The following is an 8335-nucleotide window of genomic DNA, read 5'->3' on the forward strand; positions in this document are numbered from 1 at the left end:
GTTGTTTGATCTGCATTTCCCTGATGACTAAGAATGTTGAACATTTCTTTGGGCCATTTGATAATCCTCAGCTGAGAATGTTTTGTTTACCTCTGTACCATTTTTTTAATGTGTTATTTGGCTCTCTGGAGTCTAACATCTTGAGTTCTTTGTATATTTTGGATATTAGCCCTCTATCAGTTGTATGATTGGTAAAGATCTTTTCCCAGTATGTTGCTTGCTGTTTTGTCCTAATGACATTGTCTTTTGCCTTATAGAAGCTTTGTAGTTTTATGGAGTCCCATTTGTCAATTCTTGATCTTAGAGCATAAGCTATTGGTGTTTTGTTTAGGAAATTTTGCCCAGTGCCCATGTGTTTGAGACTCTTCTACACTTTTTCTTGAGAAATCAAAAACATTTCTTATCATAGTGTACTCCAATTGAAAATTCTTCTCAACAATATCAAATAAGTGCATCATATCCCATATGTGCATTCACCTACTATCCTTGAAAAATATCATAGTTACTGCTAAAGGCCTTTTGGAAAAGCCATACCTAAAACAATTACTTTCCTTTTAAACAAATATTACAAAATATAAACATATATAAAAGACTTTAAATGGAGATGATGTGAGATGAATGGGAGATAATACTCCAACTGGACAATGTGTGCTAGTAAGTACAACCCAAGTATGAGTAAAAAGGCTCTTTATTGTAGAGTCATTGGATAATGGGATCCCATATATCCCAAACATTAGATTATTACATGGCTGACATGTCTCTCTTTTACCCGAATCTCATAACTTGACCTAATCCTGAAGATTCTATATTCTGGAGTCATAGGACATGGAGAAAGCAATTTGTTACTGACCTGGCTAGCTCTTATGCTGCTAAAAGGTGTCACTCATGTTACTTAAGGAGAAAAGTAATCATTAATATCACTTAGCTGTGAACTGTGCAGGTTAAAATAATGACCAGCCTGCCATAATATGCCTACTGATACAACAGTGGCATGGATTTTATGAGAGTAGCAACTGCTTTTGGATTAGCTCAAAGGTCCACCTTGTGAAATGGGACCTCTGTTAACATGACTAGGAACATATAGGAATATAGGTCCTAATATAATCCTAATATTATTATTCTGATAAATGAGCATAATAAAAAATGCCTAATAACTTATTGGAATAACTATAGACCATTGAATCTCTCAATATTCTTCAAAGAAGACTCTTCTTGTACTAAAGGACAATTAACACATTACTCAAAACTAGTTAGTCAATAAGACAACCAACAGATTGGAAAAAAATCAGCACTAATCCTACATTCCATAGAGGGTTAATATCACAAGTACATAAAAACCTCAAGAAGCTAAAGCCAAACAACCCATGCAAACGATAGGGTATAACACTAAGCAAAGAATTCACAACAGAGCTATCGCAAAAGGCTGAGAAGTAATTAGAGAAATGTTCAAAGTTCTTTTCTAATTGAATATTTTATGTATTTATATTTCAAATGTTCTCCCCTTTCCTGGATCTCCCTCTCCCATTCTGCTTCTCCTGCTTCTATAAGGATGCTCCCCCTCCAACCTAAACACACTACACTGGGAAAATGAACTGTCATAGGTCCAAGGGCTTCTCCTCTTATTGATGCCAGACAATGCCATCCTCTGCTACATAGGCAGCTAGATCCATGGGTCCCTCCATGTGCACTCTTTGGTTAGTGGTTTAGTCCCTGGGAGTTCTAGGGGATCTGGTTGGTTGGTATTGTTGTTCTTCCTATGGGGTTGCAAACCACTACAGCTCCTTCAGTCTTTTCTCTAATTCCTCCCTTGGAGTCCCCTTACTCAGTCGAATGGTTAGCTGTAAGCATCCTCATCTGTACCAGTAAGACTCTGACATAGCCTCTCAGGAGACATCCATATCAGGCTTCTGTCATCAAGCACATCTTACAAGATAGATAGCCAGACTAAACAGGGGGCACCCAGAGACAGTATCCAAATTAAAAAAAAAATCAGAAATGAAAAGGGAGTCATAAAAACAGAAAACAAGGAAATGTTTTAAAAATTTATCAGATCCTACTACAAAAGCCTATACTCAATAAAACTGGAAAATCTGGAGGAAATGGACATTTTTCTAGATAGATATCAGGTATCGAAGTTAAATCAGGAACAGAAAAACAGTCCCATATCACGCTAAAGAAATAGAAGAAGGCATTAGAAGTCTACTAACCCAAAAAGCCCAGGACCAGATGGTTTAGTACAGAAATTTATCAGACCTTCAAAGATGTAATACCAATTCACTTCAAGCTATTCCACACAAAAAAAAAGAAAGAAAGAAAGAAATACCACCCAATTTGTTCTTTGAAGCCACAATTACACTTATACCTAAACCACATAAAGACCCTACAAAGAAAGAAAACTTCAGACCAATTTCCCTTATGAATTCACTGTAAAAATACTCAATAAAATTCTTGCAAACTGAATTCAAGAACACATCAAAACGATTATTCACCATGATCAAGTAGGGCTTCATCCCAGGGATCCAGGGATGGTTCAATATACCAAAATCTAGCAACATAATCCACTACATAAACAAACTCAAAGAAAAAAAAACACATGATGATCTCATTAGATGCTGAGAAATCATGTAACAAAATTCAACACTCCTTCATGGTAAAAGCCTTAGAAAGATCAGGAATTTAAGGCTACCACCTAAACATAGTAAAAGCAATATACGGCAAACCAGTAGCCAACATCAAAATAAATGGAGAGAAAATTGAAGCAATTCCACTAAAATGAGGGACTAGAAAAGACTGCCCACTCTCCCTACCTATTCATTATAGTACTTGAAGTCCTAGCAAGAGCAATTAGACAACAAAAAGATGTCAAAGGGTTATAAATAGGAAAGGAAGAAGTTAAAGTATCACTATTTGCAGATGAAATGATAGTACACTTAAATGACCCAAAAATTTCATCAGAGAACTCCTAAAGCTGATAAACAACTTTAGCAAAGTGATTGGATATAAAAATAACACAAGAAAAATCAGTAGCCTTCCTCTACTCAAAGGACAAACAGGCTGAGAAAGAAATTATGGAGATGAGACCCTTCACAGTAGTGACAAATAATATAAAATACCTTAGTGTTACTTTATCCAAGCAAGTGAAAGATTTATGACAAGAATTTCAAGTCTCTGAAGAAAGAAATTGAGATCTTAGAAGATGGTAAGACCTCCCATGCTCATGGATTGTCAGGATTAATATAATAAAAATGGCTATCTTGCCAAAAGCAATCTACAAATTCAATGAAATTCCCATCAAAATTCCAACTCAATTCTTCATAGAGTTAGAAAGGTCAATTTTCAAATTCGTCTGAAATACAAAAACACCGAGGATATCCAAAACTATTCTCAACGATCAAAGAACTTCTGGGAAAATCACCATCCTTGACCTCAAGCTATATTACAGAGAAATTGTGATAAAAACTGCATCACACGGGTACAGAGACAGGCAGGTAGACGAGTGGAATAGAATCGAAGACCTAGAATTGAATACATACACCTATGGTCACTTGATCTTTGACAAAGGAGCTAAAACCATCCACTGGGGAAAAAAGACAGCATTTTCAACAAATGATGCTGGTTCCACTGGCAGTCTGCATGTAGAACAATGCAAATCAATCCATTCTTGTCTCCTTGTTACAAAGTTCAAGTCCAAATAGACCTCCACATAAAACCAGATACACTGAAACTAATAGAAGAGAAAATGGGGAAGAGCCTCGAACACACATAGGCACAGGGAAAAAAATGTCCTGAACAGAATACCAAAGACTTATACTCTAAAATCAAGAATCAGCAAATGGGACCTCATAAAATTGCAAAGCTTCTGTCAGGCAAAGGACACTGTCAATAAGACAAAATGGCAACCAACAAATTTGAAAAAGATCTTTACCAATCCTACATCCAATAGTGGGGTAATACCTAAGATATACAAAGAACTCAAGAAGTTTGACTCCAGAGAACCAAATAATCCTATTAAAAACAGAGTACAGAGCTTAACAAAGAATTTTCAACTGAGGAATACTGAATGGCTGAGAAGCACTTAAAGAACTGTGCAAAAACCTTAGTCATTAGGGAAATGCGAACCAAAATAAGTCTGAGATTTCACCTCATATCAGTCAGAATGGCTAAGTTCAAAGTCCTTTATGAACAGAGAAATGCAAATTAAATCAATCCTGAGATTCCACCTTTATACCAATCAGAATTGCTAAGATCAAAAACTTAGAAGACAGCACATGTTCTTGAGAATTTGGAGAAACAGGAATACTGCTCCATTGAAGTTGGATTGCAAACTGGTACAACCACTTTGGAAATCAATCTGGAGATGCTTTAGAAAATTGGAAATAGATCTACCTGGTGATCTAGCTATACCATGTTTGGGCATATATCCAAGAGATGTCCCACCATGCCTCAGGGGCATGTGTTTCACTAGTTCATAGTGGGCTTGTTTGTGATAGCCAGAAACTGGAAACAACCCTGCTGTCCCACAACAGAATAATTGATACAAAAAATGTGGTTCATTTACACAATGGAATAATACTCAGCTATTAAATACAAGGACCCTTGACTTTTACAGGCAAGTGTATGGACCTAGAAAATATCATCCTAAGTGAGTTAACTCAGACCCATAAGGACATGCATATGTATGTTCTTACTAATAAGTGGATGTTGGCCAAGAAAAAAAAGTACATAATACCCAGTATACAATCCACAGAACTCAAAACAGTTAACAAGCCAAGGAGCCCAAGTTAAATACCTCAAACCCACTTGGGAGGGAGAAGAAAACAATCATAGCAGAGGAAGGGAGAAAGGCACCTGGGTGGGAAAGAGGAGAGCAAAGGGAAGAGGGGAACACAGGAGAAAGAGTGGAAGCAGGCAACCTCGAGAGAATGAAGGTCTAAAGACCCTCCAGAATGTACCAGAGACCTAAGATAGGGTTGACTCTCAGGACTCAAAAAGAGGAACCTTAAATGAAATGCCCTACAATGGGAAAGGGTACTTGCAGAGCCCACCTCCAGCAGAAAGACAGGGAATCAAGTAAGGGATGGGGTTGACATTCCAGTCAAAAACTCTGACCTTTAGTTGTTCTTATCTGAAAGAACTGCAGGGACAAACTAGAGAAGAGAAGAGAAGAGTCTGAAGAAAAGAAGGTACAGTGATAGGCCTAAATTGACATCTAGCTCAAGGGGAAGGCCCAAGGCCTGACACTATCACTGAGGCTATGGTGTGTTAACAAATAGAGGCCTATCATGACTGCCCTCTGAAAGGCCCAAGAAGCAGTTGAGAGACTCAGGTGCAGATATTTACACCCTACAAATGGAATTAATAGAAGCTGCTGACCCCTGTGGTTGAATTGGGAAAAAGCTGGAAGAAGCAGAGGAGGAGGGCAACCCTGTAGGAGGACGGCAGTCTCAACTAACTTCAACCATTGACATCTCTCAGACACTGTGCCACCAACCAGTCAACATACACCAGCTGTAATGAAGCCCCCAACACATACAGCATATGACTGCTGGGTTTGGACTCAGTCAGAGAAGATACACCTAACTCTCAAGAGACTGGAGGCTCCAGGGAGTGGGAAGATCTGGTGTGGTGGTGGTGTAGAGGGATGGGGATATCTTTGTGGTGATGGGAGAAGGAAGTATATGATGTAGAACAGGCAGAGGGTAGACCAGGAGGTCAATAAAATCTGGACTATAAAAGAAGATTAAATAAAATTAAAAAGAAAAGAAATACAGGAAAATACAATCAAGCAGGCAAAAGAAATGAAGGAAATGAAGGAAATGGTCTGAAATCTAAAAATGGAAATAGAAGCAATAAAGAAAAGACAGATAGAGACAAACTTGGAGATAGAACACCTTGGAAAGAGAACAGTAACTATAGGCACAACCATCACCAACAGAAAACAAATGATAGAAGAGAGAATCTTAGGCATAGAACATACCATAGTAGGAATGGGTACATCGATCAATAATAAAATGCCAAATGTAAAAAGTTCCTAACTCAAAACATCCAGGAAATTAGGAACACTATGAAAAGACCAAACCCAAGAGTAATAAGAATGGAGGAGGAAGAAGATTCCCAATTCAAAGATCTAGAAAACATTTTCATCAAATCATAGAAAAAAACTTCCCTAAGCTAAATAGAAGGCTATAAACATAGAAGAAGCTTACAGACCACCAAGAAAATTGGACCACAAAAGAAAATCCTCCTGCAACAGAATAATCAAAACACTAAATGTACATTACAAAGAAAGAATATTAAAAGCTGCAATGTAAAAAGGCAAGTAACAAAAAAGGCACACCTATCGGAATCATACCTGACTTCTCAACAGAGATTCTAAAAGCCAGAAGATCCTGGGTGATGTCTTACAGACACTAAAAGACCACAGTTGTCATCCCAGACTACTATACCCAACAAAATTCTCAATCACCTTATATGGAGATACCAAGATATTCCATGACAAAACCAAATTTAAGCAAGATCTTTCAACCAGTACAGCTCTACAGAGGATAATACAAGAGGATAATAAAATTCCAACATAAAGAAGGTAACTATGCCAAAGAAAACTCAAGAAATTAATCACGCCAGAGAAAAACCAAAAGAAGAGAATCATACACACTCGATACCACCTCCAACATCAAAATAATAGTATCTAAAAATCATCAGTCATTAATATCTCTGATCATCAACTAGCTTAATTCACCAATAAAGACACAGGCTAACAGACCATCCATAAACAGGATCCATCAATCTGCTGTATGCAAGAAACATACCTAAACAACAAAGATAGACACTACCTTGAGTAAAGGACTGGAAAAAGTTTTTCCAAGCCAATGGATCCAAGAAAAAAGCTGTAGTAGATATTCTAATGCCTAACAAAATAGATATTCAGCCAAAAGTTATAAAAGTTGGGGAAGGACACTTCATACTTATCAAAGGAATAATACAATGAGATGAAATCTCAATCCTGAACTTCTATGTCCCTAATGTAAGAATACCCACATTCATCAAGGAAACTTTACTAAAACTCAAAACACATTGAACCCCACAAATCAACACCCCTTTCTCACCAATGGATGGGCCCTCAACACAGAAAATTAACAGAGACACAATAAAACTGACTGATGTTATGAACCAAATGGATTTAACAGATATCTAGAAAACCATTCACCCAAAACAAAAAGAATATAGTTTCTTCTTCTCAGAATGAAAAAAAAAACAAAAGAACAAAAAATTCTCCAAAATGAACAATATAAGCAGGCACAAAGTAAGCCTCAATGTATTCAAGCAGATTGAAACAACCCCTTGAGTCCTATTAGATCACCACAAATAAAGACTGGAATTCAACAACAACAGACAAAACAGAAGGTCCACATCACATACTCATGGAAACTGATCAACTGTCTATTCAATGAAAACATGATAACATAAGGAATCTATTGGGACCTGTTGAAAGTGATGGTAAGATGAAAATTCATAGCACTAGGTGCTTTCATAAAGAAATTTGAGAGATCTCATGCTAACAACTTGACAGCACACCTAAAAGCTATAGACACAGAAAATTAACAGAGAAACAATAAAACTGACTGATAAACAAAAATAAACAAACACTCCAAAGAGGGGTACATGGCAGGAAATAGCAAAACTCAGGGCTGAAATCCATCAATTAGAAACAAAACAAAAAATCAACAAACCAAGATCTGATTCTTTGAGAAAAATCAATATGATAAGCAAACCTTTAGCTAGAGAAACAAAAAAGTTCTGAGACAGTATAAAAATTAACAAAATCAGAAATGAAAAGCAAACATAACAACAAAAATTGAAGAAATCAAAAAGACATTTTGTGGGGTGAGAATTTACTGATATAAATCTGTTTGATAAATTACAATCTAGAGTTTTGATGTTGCTGGGGAACAGGGATTTGTGACAGCTAACGGTGAGATGGGCCTTCATTACATGGGGCTGGCATGGCAGCAACCCACCTTGGGATAGAGACATTCCAGGAGCTTCGGGAGAGAGAGTCTGCCAAAATGAGGACACCCACTGGTGCCATGTGGCCCGCTGGTGCCAACACTAGCATGAGATGTTGTTCCATTTTTAACCATTTTTAATATTTCCCACTATACAGTACAGCTTGCAGTCAGGGTTGGTGATTGCCTCACAAGTTGTTTTTTTGTTTGTTTGTTTGTTTTTTGGGTTTTTTTTGTCATGAATTGTTTTTGCTATCCTAGGTTTTTTGTTCTTCCACATGAAATTGAAAATTGCTTTTTCCACATCTGGGATGAATTCTGCTGGAATT

This window comes from Rattus rattus, chromosome 5 (genome assembly GCF_011064425.1).
Source record: "Rattus rattus isolate New Zealand chromosome 5, Rrattus_CSIRO_v1, whole genome shotgun sequence".
NCBI lineage: Eukaryota > Metazoa > Chordata > Mammalia > Rodentia > Muridae > Rattus > Rattus rattus.